Below are 20,333 nucleotides of genomic sequence, written 5' to 3' on the forward strand. Positions count from 1 at the left end.
AAGAATCAATTTGAGAAACTCAGATATTAGGATATTGGAGTTTTGTAACTGCATATGTTCATATACTGGACAGATGACAAAGAAGAGTGACGTTATCTGTCTCATTTTTTTTCTTAGTCTAAACATGCAAAAAATATGGAATTCTTTTTAGTATGTGTAACTGTGCTTTGTCTCCTTTTCTACAAAGCTAAGCAACTTCTGTAAATAATAGTGTTGGTGATCAACTGCAGTGTATTGACATTATACCTAATTCTAGAAACAATGAAACAAAATTTATTTTATCATAAAAAGTTATCATAAAACTCTACCAGTAGATAGCACAAATTAAACATGAAGTTTGGATGCACATACCTGTTTTAATGTAGATTACATTGTATATGATTGCAAGATGCAAACCAATGAAAGACAATCAAATTTGTACTAAGAAGAAAACATTTGTCTGTCTCTTATAGTCTTTTTTTTTATAAGAGTTTGAGGATTTTTATATGGAATTAAGTTCAAGGCTTTGAGTCAGACTTGATAACTGATTTTTTTTTCCCATCTAGCTCTAAGATTAAAACCCATATGCCACTTAGTAAAATTTATTCCCTTCATCCTTCCTATTCAGCAGCAGCAAAGGAAATCACAAGGTAAATTACAGTTCTGAAACTGATATAGCAGCATGTAATTAAATTGAGGTATAGAATATACTGAATCACTGTCTATTAAGGGAAAAGTTACTGAAATGGGTTTGGGGAAGTAGCTGCAGGATTGAAAGAATAGTGTTTCTGAATTTTGTGGAAATGATTAAAACTGTTGTTTTGGTTTTTTTTCCCCATGATACTTCAATAGAAAAAAAATGAGCAAATTTACTTTTAAATACCAGCTGTAATACGAGTTTGGATCAGAATCTCCCAGGAAGCCTAAATAAGATCAGTTGTTATTAAAAAAAGTACATGTTTCAGCTGCTGTGATAGCTGCTGTGATGCACCTTTATTCAAGAGAGGTGATAACTGACCATACATTGTTTATGTTGTTACACAAAGATCACCCAGGCGAGCTTTATAAGTCTGGATTAAAATAATTTCCAAACAAAATGTCTGACGTCAACAAGAGGTGCAGTGATTCACTCATCCATGCTTTTCTGCAAGAGTGGCCATTTAATACAAACACTGCACTCATCTGGCTAGAGCAAATCTGCCACAACACTCTGGCTTTAAAATGTACTGATAAGATGCACACTAATAAAATCATTCAGTTAAGAATCGCCAGAATAAGGATATCCATGCTGTGAAGTAAAAGGGAGAATTCATGTGCCAGAGAGCTGGCTGTCCACAGGCTTCTTGTTTGCTTCATGTTTGGCTCCACACAGGATGGTTCCACCTAGCTACAAAATCAAATCTGGTACTGTGGCTCCAGGCCTAAGTGGTGAAGAAAGTTGGTTCTTGCCACAAGGCACTGGGGTTCCTCCTGGGCAGTAACGTGGCTGCACTTCCTAACAACTAAAATAGTCCCTGGTATCCTCTGCCTGCATTGGAGAGGGAGACACTTCCATTTCTAAGGCGAGAGTTGTTCCCTTGAGGAGACTTAATGATCTTAAGGGTCTTTTCCAACCTAAGTGATTCCATGATTCTGCAACTTTCACCAAACTGCAGAGAAAGACTCAGGGGAATAAGCAAGAGATAGTGTTTAGATGCTATATACCCAAGAGGTAGGAGTACTGTTTATGTGATTGACTGGAAGGTACTCAAATGCTCAGAGATCTTGAAAAGTCTCTCTACAATTTATGTGATGACCTTGGGCTCTAAGATTTTCTCTAATAAGATATAAAATATCTCACCTGTGTAAGTAGGTCCTTACTGATCAGACCTTTGAAGAAGCTCTTCACTTTTATTTCAGACAAATGTTGGATTGAGAATGAAAACAGTTCTTGGCCATTTTCTCAATTTTGGATGTTAGCCATGGAAATATCTTTGTAGCTCATCAGCTCTCAATTCAGAGAAAATCAGAGCACTGTCTTCTGCAGGCCAGCAAAGACTGAAGCTGGCTATTAACTTTTAGGAAGTTCCTAACACTACTGCTTCCACTGGACACCACATTTTTGGGAGGAGGTATTTGAGAGGCCAAGATCTAATAAATTGAAGCCACACTCTTTTGAATCAGTGCAGCCGCCTGATGAGGTAGCTAGTTTAAGTACATTTTTCAAAGTGTTGCTGAAGAATTTGTATTCTATATAGACATTCTGTAGTTGCTATACATGCATGTCTTCTCAGGACATTAACAAACACAGCCCATAATATGTTGAAAACAGGCGTGTGTTATTGTTACCTTGTGCATTTTGCAACAAAATCTAGCCTCTACCATTTAAAAATGTTGTAATGGAGTAATACCTTCTCCTTTTACATGGTAAAGGCTCAAACCGTTAATATCAGTTTTTACACACATCTATATTTAGTGCTAGAAGATTGTATGCTGTCAACAAAGGCAAAACAGGAATTCTGTCTCCAGATCCTGTTTTATTTATAGAAGGTGGTTTCTGGAAGAAGCCTCAACATCTGACTTTTTTATTGATGTTCCTGGGTTCAAAAACTTTTCTCCGTTACAATATTTCAACAGACTGAGGAATCTGGGCTTAAAGGCCTAAGTGGGTCCCTTTGTTTAGGTGCATGGTCACTATTAAAATAATCCTTTAACATAACCCCTACAGGTACTGACCAGCAATCTCAAAGTTCCCCATAAAAGACAGACCACTCTGTGCTGCACGATAGACTCTTTTCTTAGTTTGCTGTCCTTTTTTCTCCCAAATACACCGCAGTTGTTTTGTTTTTCTGGAATTCCATTTTGGTTTGATTTTGTGTGATGTTTTCTCCTGCTGTCTTTGGTCCTTTGGTTGAGTAGGTTTGGTAGCCACAGATACTATCATCAGAGTCACATAAGGGTTGAGGTTGGAAAGGACTTGTGGAGGTCATAATTTTTGTGTCTCTTTGCTGCTGTCTCTCCAGCCACTCTGTGCCTCTTTTAGACTGAGGAGCCTGGAACTCTGGTACCCAGCTGGCACAAACATGAATTTGGTACACTCGATCCACTTGCAGCCATTAACAGAACATTACCTCACTTGTTTCTGAGTCCACAGATCTACAGCAAGGTTCTGTAGATGCTCTAGTAGCCCAGTCACATATTTGCTCTTAGATAACGCACCATTCTCTGAAATGGACTTCTTTGCTCCTAACAGCAATCTATTTTTTATCACCAGGAAATGGAGTATCCTTGTTTCAAAGCTACTTCCTGCTCAAAAATACATTTTGATTTCTCCAGGGAAAAGTTATCCCTAACCTGTTTTTAGCTCTCTCCCATCCTTGACCTTTAGGTACCATTTTGTTGCAACCTCCCCTTCATGACCCTTCTTTCTCTGTTTTGCTAGAGAAGCATACCTGTTTCTCTTTCTCTTAAGCTTCCAGGCCAGTGAAATCATATTCTCCTCAATATCAGTCAGAAATTAACTCCTTAAACTCTTTCCCTCACTTTTTTAAGCTGGACACTTTCTGCTACTGCCACTCATTTTTTTCAAGTAAAATACCATGGCACAATTTCAGTGCACACTTCATTTCCCCCTAGTTATCATGAGGTACAAATGTAGTCTTCAAGCTCCTGCTCTATCTCTATTCCATTGTTTACTCTTCTCTATAGCTACTTCACTTTTCCCTGATCTTTTTGTTATTGTTTTTTGGTTGCTTTCTTTTAAAAAAATTATTATTTTTGTCACCCTGTCATTGAAATCCTGCTGCTGGCATATCTTTTCCTGTTATAGCTGATATACTTTCTGAAGCCTTGAGCACATCTATTGAAATCTTCCCATAGAAGAACTTGAACTTTACTGGAAGACACAGCCACAGAATACCATTTCTTCTCAAGGCAATCCTCTGGTTTCCTCTCCAACTCTCCTGCTTCAAAGCTTCTGAATATGACATGAATGTAATACCCTGAGAGACCTTTGTATTCACAGATTCTCAGCAAAACAGCATGACTCAGATATCTGTTTTGACAAAACTGATATTCAAACATTGCTGCTATCATCTCCTGTACATTCATAGGTGAAATCTGTTGACATTTCTTCTACTGTTTCATTTTTTACCTCTGGGAATGTGATCTTGCTCCCTTACTGTTTGCAGAAGCTGATACCTCGTCTCCTTCATAATGCCAGTACTTTCCTACAGATGTATTTTTAGTCTTTTTACTGTAACTGAATAAGGGTTGTGATTCTGTAGTAAGTGGGCAGAATAAAGTGTGTTCGATTCTGTGCTGAAATTTCAACTTCAGATTTCAGAGAGACTATTCTAACAGATGAGGAGTTCTTAGAAAGCCTATTCCAACCTTACCTGCAGTCCACATGACTCTATCTTGCTAAAGGCTCTTTGTAAGCAGGGAATAAATTCCCCAGGGTTTTTCACCTGCAGATAATGATAATGTCCTTAAATTAAATAAATATTCAGCATCTTGAAAATGACAAGTAGATGTTGTGGTTTCCAAGATTCTTCTGCGTCATTCTCACCATTCCAGGTTTGTACTGTTCATTTCTCATTCTCCACCATGCCAGTCTCCTGGTGACCTACAAATCCAACTCCAGCCCATCTTTGTCTTCCTGTGCTCATTAATCTGCACAACAGATCAAATCATTTGGGGATTTACTCCCATGCCCTGTGTTTCTCTTTTCTAGTGTGGCTGACATTCGTATGCAACTGTCTTTCAGAATGGGACCAGGTAAAATGTGCAAAGTAACTGAACAGAAATTCACAGTACTGTATTACCTCATATTAGCTGAACTGTGCATTCAGTTTGTGTTAGCAAATGCAGCTCTGGGCACTTTTTGGAATTAATTTTAACCTGTAGAAACTCAGTCTATCTCCATTTCTATTTTTTTTTTTTTTTTTTTTTTGGTTTCTAGTCAGGACTGAAATTGTGCAATGACTATCTTGCACTTGGTTCTTCATCACTTCTTTTTCTGGCTAGTGGTTGAAGAAGAATATTAAATGACAATGAAGAAAAGTAAGTGCAAATATCGCATATTCCAAAAGCGTCATTCTAATTTGGGCAAAATGTCAAAGAGGATTTCAGTATATCTGAGCCATTTCCCCTATTTCTGTTCATAGTGAGCAGAATGAGCTAGCTCCTATTATGTTAAAAATAAAGTACGAAAGTTGTATTTTTAGGTTAAATATAAAAGAATGATAACCCATTAGCCCATGTTCTCATACAGATTCCTTGCCTACCTACTCTAATGACGTGAATGAGAATCATTGCTTCATCTATTTTTAAACACAGAATGCTCTTGCAAACAAGACACTTTATTGTGAACTTCCTGGTTAAATACAAGTTACATCCCTCAGATATGGTTCTTGTGCATTTAGATTGATGCAAACATTCCTTTGAATCACTTGACTGAAAGCATTTCTTTCATAACTGTGTTATGCCAGAAGTCCAGATGCAAAGAGCAAAAAGCCATGAGAACTAGGGCAAAGATAAGGTGCCATAACATTTAGGAATGCAACTGTAATTTTCTCCATTGTATAACAGCTTTTGTAGTAACATCCAATTTGCCAAAAGTATCTTGTCAGTACAATGGTAAAAATGTTAAAATTAATTCCTTCTGAATTTGACCCCTTTTTATGGACTGATAATACAGATAGGCAGATTTACTGCTGCTTATTGATGGCATGAGGCAGTTGGGGTTAGTTAACACTGTTATGCTTCAGACCAATAATGAGCCTGCCAAGGTATCTCCATGCTTACCCTCACTATTAATAAAAGCCATGCTCCACTCCCTTTCTCATCATTCTTTTTGCAGCTGCTATTTTAAGCAACCCCTTTGCCCCTTTTAATATTTTAAACCCCAGCAGGCTCAATAGGTGAAACATGAAACTGATATATATATTTCTTGCATCTGGAATAAAAGGGAACAGCTAGAGAATCAGACTCCTTCCCTAATTTTTCATGTTAGCTGTAAATGTGTAATCAGTGGTTCCTACCACATATCAGCAGCTAAGTGATCACAGAATCACAGAATATGCTGAGTTGGAAGGGACCCACAGGGATCATGGAGTCCAACTCCTGGTCCTGCACAGGACCATTCCCAAGAGTCACACCATGTGCCCGAGAGCGTTGTCCAGATGCTTCTTGAGCTCAGACAGGCTTGGTGTGTGTGACAACTTCCCTGGAGAGCCTCTTCCAGTGCCCAAACACCCTCTGGGTGGAGAAATTTTTTCTAAAACCCAACCTGAACCTCCCCTGACATAACTTCAAGCCATTCTCTCAGATACTGATAATATGTTCCTAAGAATGTTCATCAACCATCATTTCTGAGGGCTTCATGTCCCGTTTACTGCCTCCCCCTTGGCAGGTGACTTGTTTTGTGAGCATGCCAGCCCATTGAACACCAAGAACAGTTATGGACCTAAATGTTATTGTGCAAGAGCAAGTTTTAGGAAATGGGAAAGTGTAATTCCATATAATTCTAATTAGCTGATGGATGGATGGGTTAAATTCACCACTCTTGAGAGGACCCCCACAGAGCAGTGTGACTGTGCCAGCTAGAGCTGGCCTAGATAATGCCTGGGTGTGCTCTGGATGGGATAATGCATGATAGAGACTGTTCCAGTAAAGAATCTGGGCACTTTTTTTTGGTGCATATAGGATGGGATGGGTTATAGGGAAGAGGGTTTAGATGTGTGCAGGTAAGTTACAGCATGCCACTGAACCCTGGGTTCCTGGTTAATTCTATTTACCAATACAGACATGTCCTGCAAGTTCCAGGGAAGCCTTGAAGACAGAGTTACAGTGGACCTTGGAATTACCTTTTGCCAGCAAGGAGTGACACACAGTTAGTGAGTCACTACCCCAAATGTAAGCAAAGCTCCCAGAGAGTCAGAGCTGGAACCACTTGTAATTCAGATAGCAGAGCAGATGAGCAGCTGATGGAAAACTGTCATCTGGCAAAACAATGGAGCATTTCAGTCTGAAAAAGGGAATTGCATCTGTGGAACAGGGAAAAAGAAGCCTTCCCCTTCTAAAGCTAGGTGAGACCTAAGTAGCCTAATGAGTCTCTGCAGGTTGGCCATAGTATGTCTGAAGAGCACTGTGTTAATTCTCATAGAGTAGGAGGCAAATAAGACCTTCATCAATGACTAGACTATGGCAGATGTTTTCTGGATAAATGAAGCTCTGTTTTTCCTGATCTCCTTTCTTACCCACAAAAAGTGTGCTGGAGGCTGTACTCTGCATTAAAGTAGTTTCCAAGCTAGATATCTGCAAGATAGATGCTGAACCTGAAGCAGCTTTTATAAGATTTCTTTGCATGAATAAAATCAGTTGTCTCTGAAGGTGATTAATTGCATCTGGACATTAGGGTATAAGATTGCTCAGAGGATTTGTCTTCTGGGTAATCTATTATTCTCTCTCCTTTGGGTCTGGTGAGAGTATAGTGACTAACTCAGATTTAATTTTCAATATTTTAGCTGTTTAAAACTAGATGAGGTGAAACTTAGTGTCTGAGTTTTAGCTCAAAGAAGGTTTAGGATAGGTTAAATAGGTTAAAAATAAAAGCTTATTCCTACATCTGTTTATTGAGTTTATTGGGAATCCTTAAATTTGTCTGTGTTTTGTCACATAAACTTTAGATACACTCAAGGACAAATGATGTCATATTGTCTCTTTTATCATTTATTCCTCATCTTAACATCTGTTTCCTAACCAATTATTTCTCCATGTGTAACATTATTCACCACTTAAACCACCAGCAAATTTGGATCACTTTTTCTAGACAATGGCTGGGTGAATGTTCCATACCATTTCCATTTCTAAAATCCCAGTTAGAGTAACACATATTTTGATTCAAATGGGTTAATATTAATGATCAGAATGAAACATTTCCTTTATCTCTATTTTTGGCTTAGGGAATTGGCCATAAGCTCAGACCAAAACAAACTTTTCCTTGACATTGATTCAGATGTTTTGAACATAATCCTTCACTTTGGGAAATCAGTAATAGCACTCCCATTGGTCTTCTGGAGGGACAGAGAGAGTCATTCATAATAAATATATTTGGTGAATTCAATTATCTTAAAGTTAAAAACAGTGATACCAAAATAAATAAATTCACATCAGTCAGTTATTTTTCTGGACAAAATCCAGGTGTAATAAATATGCCATGAGCAAAGGACAGAGGGTACTCTGCATTACTGAAGAGACGTCGACACCCTAACTTTTTTGTGCTTAAAAATAAAAACCAATATTTTCTGATAAATGGAAATTTTTTGTATGAATCATCAAAATGATTAAATCTATTGAGACTATCTGAAAATCTAAAGAAAATTTCTGTGCAAAGAGTAAGTTGACTGAATTTGATGGCCTAGGCTTTATCGACTATGCTCAAATAGCACTTGAATACAAGTTTTGACCTGAGAACATCACATTCTCGTACAAGTTGTTTGATAAATATCAGTGTCAAAATTTGAACTGGTTCAGTTCCAACTAATATATGAAGTTAAATGAGTCATTTTTGTTTGGAGTTTATTTTTCCCTGAACCCATATATTCAATGGGAAAAGATCGACATATGCAGACTGTGATTTGGACCATATGAAACCTGAAGGACCTGTATCTCCTGTTGGCAAGAAAGGAAACTTAGAGCAATAATGCATTTGAGTTAGATGTCTCTTTCATCATATGTTACTAGAAAACTAAGAATTATGAAAATGTAAGCTTATACATTCTTCTGCGTCTGCCAATATTTTTGTTAGAGTAGCCCTTGATGTGGTTTAACTAGAAATAGCCACCTACATAGGCTGCACCAGTGAAGTTAAATGGGTAGAATTTGTCTGAGACAAATATTTCCTTTCCCTTTCCCTTTCCCTTTCCCTTTCCCTTTCCCTTTCCCTTTCCCTTTCCCTTTCCCTTTCCCTTTCCCTCTCCCTTTTCTTTTCCCTTTTCCTTTCCCTTTCCCTTTCCCTTTCCCTTTCCCTTCCCCTTCCCCTTCCCCTTCCCCTTCCCCTTCCCCTCCCCTCCCCTTTTTAGAAAAAGCTGAGAGAAAATTACCTACTGGCATTTGCTAGGATAGGAAAAAAGCACTTCACTTAAGGTTCTGCTGTCATTAGCTCACTTTAACAGAGTCGTGGCAGAAAGGAGGGGAAGATATTAGGAAGGAAATGATGAATAGGTGTTTTTGCAAAGTTTGACACACCACCATTTTGGACTGGCTTAAAACTTTAAAAAAATGCTATAACAGTACATTGTGGTTATTTTTTAATAAAAAAAAAAATAAAGTGGAACATGTTTCACTTTTCCACTGCAATTTCTGCCATCACATAGTTTGTTGCTTATATTGATTTATTACAAGTCTCTATAACTCTGTGCTTTTCTAAAGAAAAAAAAGAAAAAGAAAATAATTTTTTTAAACTATACATCAGTGCTTGTGAATGTCCCCAGATATGATAACCTTAGGCATATGTTGTAGATTTTCATCTCAGGCAACTGATTCCCAAAGTACAATGACAGGAATTCAAGTTAGTAAGTAACAGGGCCTTTATTTCCCCAGAGATACAAGTGTGGAAGTCAAGGGAAATACAATGACGTTGTTAATGTTTTATTTATAACCGTTGGTAGTCCCACCCTTGGCTACATTGTCTGAGCTGCTACTGTTATTTTCATAAAAAGCACGACAGGCAATTTCTATTTTATACAGATGATTTATTTCTACACGTGTGAGGAGGAAAAAACCATTTTTATTGGCTGTTTGTGATCTATTAAAAGAATCTTGTCATAATAATTTATGCCTTAAAACACTTTGATTAGGTGAGCTAGATTAATTGGATAAATTTTGAAGGTGTAAGATTCTGGGCATTCCTTTTCATCTCACAAACGCTGATCTAACTTTAACCATTACTTCTGTGCTGATAAATACTCTAAAGTTGCAAAGGTGTTAGGGACTTCAAGAAGCCATCACAGGATTTTACTTGCTTTAACATAACTGCCAGTTGTTTAGCATAATTCCTGATATTTTATGAAAGAACTTCTTTTGTAAAAAAGAAGTGAGATTATAGGAAGCACAGCTTGAATCATAGTTCATAGTGCCTTTTCAAAAATCAAACCAATTAAATCTATTTATCATTTTTTTAAATGGCTACAGAGCATAACTTGCTGAAGAATTAGATATGCATCTGTCAGTATATTTTAAGAAGTTACAACATTCATGAATTTTTGGCACAGTCACAGTTAGGAAGTATTTGAGAGAAACTCATGCCATGAGGTTGTCATGAAATACAACTTATTAAGTTCAAACAACATTTAAATATTTGGACATCTGTTTGTTTATCCAAGCTTTCCAAAATTTGCCCATGATTTTCTGTATGAAAACACTTCATTAAGTACTTAGCCAGTTACCAAGTCTGAAGTGAATGCAATCTGACAGAAACTTCACAAATCTTTTTAATGTGTTTTTAAATATCCAACTAAAGTAACCTGAAGTCAATTAATAGGAAGTTGTGTGATTCAGCTGCTAATCAAGTAAACTGTTATTTGGAAAAGTAACAGAACAGGGTTTTGCTTTTAAGGTGTTTTGCAGATCAAGCAAGGTGTTTCACTTCCAAGACTGCTTAAAATAAAGCAAATCTTCAGGTTTCATCTCAAAGGACTCTGTGAGATCCTCTGAGATGAACTTATGCCAATATTATGAAATACGGCTGTCTCCTGAACTGACACATGAATGAAGGCCTGGAAAATTTCTATGAATGGTATCAGAGGATGAGTATTTAAAAAGTAACTAGGAAGTTGTAAAAAGTGTTTAAGGTATTTTAGATCATGCAGATAGAGACTTCAGACATCCCTACAGATATCCAGGACTGAAAACAGGAAGATCCTGTCTGAAAAGGAGTCAAAAACCAACCTTAATAAAAGAGCTTCTTAAGAGCTGTGGAGCAAAAGGGAAGACTATATGCTACAAAGTGAAGAATTATTTGGACTTTTCTTTTCTTCATGAGGTAATAATGAACCCTGAAGGAAATAGAATTTGGCTTTACCAGAGAATGAAGTTATTAAGGAGAAGAGGGATTCTGAAACAGCTGCTGCATTTGATGGTAGGTAAGTCTCACTGCTACAGAGACCTGATGTGGCCACACGCCAGAGATATTTGGGGGGATGCTCTCAGTGGATTTGGTAAAGCTTCCGGGCTGTTTAATAGGAACCAAATCACAAAGACAGAAGTGTAACATAAATGGGGCAAATATTCTATGTTTGATGTGAGTTTTGTTCTGGATTATCATGCAGAAGTCCAATCAGTCTGGCTGTGTCTTGACTCACTCTCAGCTATCAGAAAAAGCAAATGTACAGCTGAATTTTAGCAGGGTTATGTAGCAAAATGTGTGGTAAACAGGATAGGATGAAGAGCTATGATAAGATGTAGTCTGAGATATCTTGTCTTACTAACTATTTGAATTTAGGTGAATTCCCTATTCTGTCCATTTTTTTTTCATAGCCGATTCCATATCATCCTTCCTTTGAAAGTCTTACCTTCTTTCCTTTGAAAGAATTTTTTATGGCATTGAAGATTACACTACCACAGAATGACAGAAAAGCTGAAATTGGAAAGGACCTCTGGAGATCATCTGGTCCACTCCCTTGCTAAACAGGTCCATGTACAGCTGGTTGTCCAGGACCATGTCCAGGTGACTTAAATATCTCCAGGGTTAGAGATTCCACAATCTCCCTGAGCAACCTGGCCCAAGGCTCATCCACCCTTACAGTAAAATGTGTGTCCTGATACTCAGATGGAACAGGCAAAGATACAGGGAATGATCTGGATTGCACACTTGCGGTGTTTGGAGGTAGTTAAGGACAAGCCTAAGTGACATGATGCAATCTCATTTCATCTGGTTGTGCAGTTTTCCTGTGTGCTGGGGATAAGGCTGAGAATAAGATTTCTACCCTTCACAGAGACTAGAAAATAAAAGGCTTTTTTAGGCAGTTAGTAGGAAATTACTATCTGAATTAGAATTAAGTTTAGTTTCAATTTATGCAGATGTGTTGACAGAGCGGAATAGATGGGAATTATACAGATCCCAGTAAAATACATTTATGCTGTCACTGCAGATATAAGACCTTAGTAGGCACCTTTTGCCACATGGTGCAGGGTCTGTGCAGCAATAATCAATTTGCCATCAGAGGAAAAGTCATAGAGTTTTTTAACCTGCTGAGATCACATTGCTTTTTGCTTGATACATTTTCATGGAAACCTTTTCTTCCACTACCAATAATGCCAGTGTTCCCTTACCTTTTTACTGTCCAGATCATGCTAAAATTGAACAATAGTTGTCTAGGGGATTTGATTATCCACCACATTACTGATGATCTTTTAAGTGTAACATTTGATTAGTTTGTTATGCAATACACTATGTGTCAGTGGTTTCTTTCTGTTTCCACTTCTGAATTTCTAAATATATTTGATTCAGTTGTGCTTTCTTATTGTACTAAGCCTTTTTTTTTTCTCCTGGCTGGGACTGAAATGTAGAAAATAACATAAGAATTATGAGCCCAAAATAATTAGATAATGACAATTTCCAAAGCAAGAAGGGCATGTTAGAATGTGTTCTATGTAAAACGCTGGTGATGCCCTGTGCTCCATACTCTGCCCTTCAAAAGTGATTTGGGTTCTTTGTGAGACACCCAGGGTCTTAGACAATTTATCTTTACCCAGGTGAAACCTTAAAAATATTTTTCTCTCTCTTCAATAAGAGGGGAGAAAAAGTGCTTCCATTATCTTCCGATAATAAATCCTGAATAGTTGCTTGTTCTAGAAGTGCAATATACATTAACTTTAGAGGTTCCATATAAGTTTTTTTTTCCCCATCAAAGTATCATACAGGCAGACTTGATCTGCCAATATGGTGATCACTGTTCCTGACCCAGTAGGATGGTTAAACAAATACTCTAGTGGATTCTGGTCTGAATTTCCCTTGACTAAGGCCAGCCCTAAGGCAGGGCTAGGTCATTATATTACTGATGAGCCCATATCAAGGCATATAAACAAGTGGTGCTGTCTTAGCCAAAAACGAGACAAGCAAAAGAACAAATGAGCCGCTAGTAATCTGATCCAAAATGTCCCTCATCAGTGTGAAATACTGAATACCCTAGTGTTTTTAATTATATATCACTTACTGTTTTGAATAAACAAACTCCAAAAGGTAGCGATAATCCAAAACCAGACCACATGAGTATTTGGAACCATCTTTGTGACAAGCTGTAACTTGTTCCAGGAGAGAAAAAATAGTAAATCATTCTTAATTTGTGTTGTTTTGATTTGTCCCTCTTGACATCATTCCTTTTAAGATGCTTAAGTATAATCCTTCCTTGTTTTTTCTGCCCATACTAGTCTCACTTTCAAGGACCACTAAGACAAGAAGAAGCTTCTGTAAGGGATTGATTGTCTGATAAGAGTCAAGACCATGTCATGGCTGGATAACAAAACAATGATGTTTTTATCCAACTTTCCTTCAAGACTTTAAAGAAGAATTGATAGGAACTTGCCAGGACAATCCTGAGGCAAACTGCCTGAGGTTTTTGTGCTTTGGCCTGCCATGCACATTGCTTTTGTTATTGCACTGAAAGAGCAGGGCTTACTGGCTACTGACTGCTCATAAGCCAGTGAAAAACAGACAAATTTGGGGCTTGGTGAAACTGTCTGCTATGTTTCTCAAGAAGGTGTAGCCAGCTCATATGTCATAATCTAACTTAAAAAAAGCTCATGTCCTGCTAGTGGGTGGAAGCAGTTAGGCATTTCTCAGGAAAGTGATTTTCATTAGAAAACTGCAGTTGAAATCAAAAGTCTTTTGAGAAATATGCTGCATTAGATAAAGATTTCCAAAGAAAAGACTTCTCAAAGCTAAGACAGAGCCATTTTTGGCATGGGTTTTGGCATGCAGCATGAGCAATTCTGTTTTGTCCAAGATATTTAAACAAGGTCAGTTCATCAGCATTTGTCTTGCTCCTTTGAAATTACTACTTTGAAAGAACTCCTAACTTTGGAAAGCTGGGTCACACAGAAGCTGGTTTCCTAGGGCTCTGTGACCAGTTCTATCCTTATTTTTGTAGGTACCTGACATAAGAGAAGGAAGGAAAAAGAGGAAGCAAGGAAAAAGAGGAAAAAAGGTGATGTAGGTACATTGAGAACTAGATCAAAACTCAGGAACTATGTAGGTAATGGAGAGTTTAAGCTGAAATGAAATGCACACAAATAAAAGTACACACGACACAACTTGAAAAAATCAAATGCCATAGAAAATTCACTCTGACTTTCATGTTTCCAACTACACCCAGGTTTACTCAGTTTTGAGCAGAGCTGAGTGTCTGATCCTAACTGAGTTGCAATCTGGATAGTGAATATTCCTTTGCCTGTGTTCCCTGATAGGCCCAATAGATCTAGTGTATTCTGGGCATGTACAATACACACAGACAGGTTTGGCTGACACTTTTTTTTAAAATGACAGCCCAGGGCTTTGTAATTATACTTTTTACACAACAACTCAATGGGTTTTGGCACCATCTGCCAGAATTTTGCTGTGATCAATTCATGCAGTCACTGAGTAAACTGGAAACAGGAATGGGAAATTTAGCCTCTTCTGACACTGCTTCTGACTATTTAACTAGACCATCATTCTCCTCAGCATGCTTTTCCTTTTTGGCCTGAATATTTGTCTGCACAGAATAGAAGCATCTTTTTTACAGATCACTTTTTTTTCATAGGAGTACAAGTAGCAGAAGAAAAGATTTAATCTTGGAAGAGCAGCACTCTGAGTTCATGCTGGCACAATGACACAGTAGGTGCCTTGATTCATTCTCTGCTTTGCTGCCTAGCTTAGAGCCCATTTTAACAATGACTGAAATACAAAACTGGCATGCCAATTCCAAAATGTATTTTCCCTGCCTAAAGCTGGGAAGTTTTTTAAGGAAATTATAACTCCCTTCCAAAGCAGAGGGCAACCAGTTGCCAAACACTGAACTTTTTTAACCAGTGCTTTTCAAAAGAAATGTCATATTTCTGGTTTAAATAGGTTTTTAAGTTCATTATTATAGTTCAGAAGATTTCAGATATATTAGAAATTTTTTTAGCCTGTCAGCTTAGGGTAATTATTCTTTTTAAATGCTAACTAAATGCTGGGATAACAGCTTGAAAATGGTCACAGAAAAGAAATGTTTTGTACCTGTCAGAACTGACTGTGATTGCTTGGGTTTGGGTTTTTTTTTCTGTTTTGTTTTGTATTTTTCGTTTCAAATTGTCTCACAGTTTGGCAAGTCTTGTTTTAAGATGCACTACACTATTATTATTACTATTATTGCAATTATACACTACTGTAACTATTATTAATATTATTATTCCAAACAAGACTAGACCCATCAGAGAAAACAAAGCTGGACCTAAGTGGTTTTTCCTTTTGTATGTTTTGCAGCTTTACAAACTTGTGAAGTAGCTGGAATGGGATTTTTTCCATATTAAGGAAGATGTGATGTGTAGAGGAGGAAAGAATGAGAAAGAGAAAAAAGGGAGAGAGGCAGAGAAGGGTGAAAGCCCCAGGGGAGTGAAGGAACATAATATGGAGTATAGTTTTACATATGATTATCATAGAGACATGTTCATTTGTGATGTGAGAGTCTAAAGAGGAACATCTGAAAGCTCTGCAGTGTTTGCGATGCCAGGTTTAAGTGAGAACTCTTGGAGGAACTGCATTACGAATGCGTACTGAATTAAATAACCCTTAAAAGGAGGGTTCCCACCCAAATTCTGTCCTCAGCCACAAGTCCAGAAGATGTTAAATGTTCAGAACTTGAGAATCGCCCAGTGGAAGGCCACCAGACTGCTCAGGAGGACCAGCACACTTGCACTTTGGGAAAAGCCTGAGGGATGTGGGCTTGTTCAGCCTGGATAGGGGATAGTTGTGGGGGGATCTAACAGCAGTGCCCTTGTACAGGGCACTCATCAGGAGACAGAGACTGGTTCTTTAAGGAGATGCATGGCAGGTGAACAAGAAACTACAGTGGTACATTGGAACAGAAGAACTACAAAGTTGTACAAAGCAAAAATAAACCACCACCCAGATACCTTGAGATTGTCAAGCAGTGTAGCAGGTTGCCCAGAGAGGCTGTGCTGTCTCTGTCAGGTTGTCAAACCCCCAGCCCTGAGCAACCTGATCTGACCTGAGAACTAGCCCTGCACTGAGCAGCAGCTTGGACTAGAGACCTGCCAAGGTCCCTTTCCACCTCAATAGTACTGTGAACATGTTATCCTATGGCTGCTTCCCAAATGCCAACACCACTGTTACAGGTGAAATATGGTAATGTACATTTAATCAGAAAGTTGTCTGAGAATGCAAATAATTGTTGTACTGAATGGGAACTGAGATACTGCGTCACGTATGATTTCTAGGACTTCCTTCCTCCTTTTCTCAGTAGGCGTTTTATTTTCTAACTTGCAAACAAGACACCTCCAGTGGCTGGATTTTACACATCACAGATTACAACTTCTCCTGCAATAAACCCTCAGAAGAGCTTCACACACAAAGGCAGTTGTGCCACCTGACCTGAGCACCAGTCCCAGCTGTTTTATGATCTAGTATAGGTTTAGCCTCCGGGCATCATCATTTGCTGTGTGGTTGCATGCTCAGGGCCAGGGCACGCATAGGTGGGCTCTTCACCCACGTGGCAGGCATATGAACATGGGATACTCTGAAAGCAAAGCATGTTCCCATGCTGCTTTTAAGATGCTTATATTAAACACAGATAGCCACAGTTATAACACCAAGGGCTGAAATTCTTGACAGCACTTAATTAGCTTCATAACAATCAGGAAAACATGCAGGCTTACAGGGAAAAAGCTGACCATATCCTCAGAGCTTTGTGAAATCAGGCCATTGCATTATACCAATCTCTAGTTCCCTCTCTTTCAGACTACTCTGAGAAAGCATATGGTGCTAAGTTATCACTGTAAAATACGTATGAAATACATTTTCTGTGGAAGAAGAACAGAATATACACAAAAGAAATCTGTAATTCTCAAAAGTTTTTATGAGCAGGGCCCCTTTATGGCCTCATTTGCTTCTACGTAACCTTTGATTGCCTAACTAGCTTTAATTGCTGGCTCTATTTGAAGTCCTGCTGGGCTGGAGAGTTAAGTGACAAATATAGTAGCTGTCTCCCAGTATAAATAGTCTCTCTTGTGCCCTAGATTACTTGACTTGCTGCTGACTATATGTTGGCATGTTGCATTTGATTTCTTGAGAATTTTTTTTTATATATATGTAGGTAATTTGATCCACTTATTTATTTAAAGCAACTAAAGCTGTTATGCATGATTTAGGAAAAACAGAATTAGATTCTTGCTCTTTCCCTTCACAATAAGCAAAACAATATAAGGGCCATAGTTTTAAGAGTCATGTGTTTATAAGTCATTCCCTGGTCACAGGAGCACTCATACCATCATAATGTCTCAGGAGCCATTTGTGTACTCTCAAAGTTTTCTTTGGAATAGAATGGCACACAAAAGAAGCAATTTAATTTTTTTTTTTTGAGTAACAGCAGCATCCTTGTCAAATGTAATGGATGAGCAATTACTATTTCATTTAGTCTGACTATGGAACCAGACATAGTCAGGAATGTGAGGTTAAAGAGACTTTTATGTGTTTCCATGTCTTGCTAAAGAAAGAAAGTCTCTTACGTTCATCAGCCTTTACATCTTCTATGTGGATTTTTTGTATCCTGTAAACCCTGCTTCAGATCTGACTTACAACTTTGGGTTAATAGTGAAATTTTATCTTCCTGACTGTTTCTTATTTACTTCTGGTTTTCCTCTTGATAAAACAGCAGTAAATGCTTCATTTACTTTCTTCAAAATTCTTCAAAATAAAAGGAAAGTAAGAGAGGGAAGAAAACTATTCCTCCTAGAAAAACTTTTAGAAAATTTTCTTCCACTACAATTTCTAAATGATCCAAAATATATTTACAAAACAAAGCAAAAAAACCTGAATGATTGAATTCCTGTACATTTCTTCCAGGAGCATTATACTTGTACATACTACTCTAGTAAACTCCATTTAACTACTCAGCTGAGCTGGGCTTATATTGCTTTGCTCAAACTGTGCCAAGCAGCCTGGAGAACTGGCTGCTTGAATCAGGAGAATCATTCCATCTACATGCTATAAAGTCAGTGAATGTTCTGTAACTCTCTTCCCTGGGTGTCTTGGAATGTTATTACTTGGCACAGTTTAAAAATACCACTTGAAAAAGAAAAAAAGAAGTGTGATTTAGGGCCAGATTCACTGACACATTCCAGTTGCTTTGTGCTTGTCTGGTGATAGAAAACAGCAGTAAACTAACAAGCTAAAGTGGATTTATGATTGCTTTGCATATCTGACATGGCATGGGGCTATTACAGCATACCAGAGGGAGTGCTCTCTTCCTTAGTGATGGGCTGGAGATAAAGGGAAAGGGTGTTTGTTCTTGCTTAGAACAGAATTCCTGGTGATATGAAATAAAATCATAAATGCCCTCATATATTCATGGTATTTTAGTATTGATTAAATTGTCTTCACCTGCTAATTACTGGCGGTTATTAAGACAGCAGAAATGTCCCTTTGAGACTAAAATGGCAATGAACACCCTGATACAAGAAATGTTTGAAAACATTTTTAAGCAAAGATTGTGTGTGTATATCACATAGTAAACTGCATATGGTATGGGCTTCATATCCTTCCTGTTCACATAACTCTAACTGATCCAGCCTAAATGAGAAAGTCCATTGTTATCAAGAAGGAATGTCACCAACGTCATGCAGAGCAAATACATTTGAGTATGTCTGTCTGACATGTGACATAAAAGGTTTCACTGAGCCCCAGCAGCATGAATTGCACAGTGGAGGGCCTTTGTCATCTCAGTTGAGGAATGCCTTAGACGTTCAGTTGGCCTTGGCATCTCTGGCACAGCGATAAGTGCGTGCACCCATTATTTAGAAAATGAAGACCTTGTTTGTTTTGCCAGGGCAATGACTTGGGTGTGCATGGTCTAAGAAATGCAGTCAGATTTCCCTCATTAAGGTTTTTCTTCCCTGCATTTGGAGTATTTTCCTTGAGACAGTGTCACTACTAATTGAGAACCATAGATTTATATTAAGAACTTTATACTCTGAAATATGGCTTTTGTATGATGCTTGTATAGTCCCCTGTAAAACAACCAAGTTGTAGGACTCTGTTGAGATATGGAGAGCTATTCTTCTGGCAGCTGGATGGAGTGAATCTACCAGCTGGGAATGTATTACATTGAAATATTTCTCAAAGTAGAGGGGACTGTAAAGAAAGATTAAGTCATTCTGTGTGGGGCCAAACTGAACTTGCCACGTAAGAGAGCCATATGTACTCAGGAAAGGTCTAAGCATGAATGATACCTGCGTGAGACTGATGCTGTGTGAGAGCTGCAATCAAAGCAAGAAGAAGAGGATGCGACTACAGGCTCAGCTCCTTCTGTGTCTGTATGCTGGCAGACACAAAGATATATTTCTGACATTGGTGCTAGTCACATAATTCCTGGCTGGATGGCATGCCCAGCTCTTCCCCCAAGCAAGTTGTTCAAGTGAGGGCTTGAATATGAGCCAGTATCTCCAGATGAAATGCAGAAAAGTTGTATTTTTCTGGTGGCTGTCTCCACTAGTAACTAAAATCAAATCAACTTTAGACCCTGAGACTCTAGTTAGATTACAACTATCCTTAGAAAAGCCTCAGTTGTCAGATTGTGGTTTTTCTGGCATCTTACAAGAAAGTCTAATTCAACATTTAAATAGGTAATTATAATATTGTTCCTAGAAAACAGTGCAAATTTGAAGTTTAGTTGACAAGTATTATTTAATCAACAGTTCTTGGAGGAAAATATAAATACCTCTTATCTCTGATGAAAATATAAATAGAAATATCTCAGCATTGTGAAATAGTTGAATGGTATGATGTACATAAACATCCACAGCATTTTTTGGCCTGTTTTTCAAGACCTCCTCTGTCTTGTCAGAATGCTCAGGGTGATATATCAGCAGTCTGAATGAGAATAGATTGCTGTTGCAGATCATAAAATTTCATTATGGTAGAACTTTAATCTGAGATAAACTTGAATGTCTCTGATGGGAAAATAAGTGACCACCAAAGCAGCCTGGCCACCCAGGCCAGGGTTGATGTGGTTACAGATACTTTGTTGAAAGCCAGATGTAATGAAATTCATTCTTAATTCTCCTTGTGTCAGATAAGCTTGTTGTGAAAAATTTTTTCAGACTCAGATATTTAA

This window comes from Corvus hawaiiensis, chromosome 2 (genome assembly GCF_020740725.1).
Source record: "Corvus hawaiiensis isolate bCorHaw1 chromosome 2, bCorHaw1.pri.cur, whole genome shotgun sequence".
Lineage (NCBI taxonomy): Eukaryota > Metazoa > Chordata > Aves > Passeriformes > Corvidae > Corvus > Corvus hawaiiensis.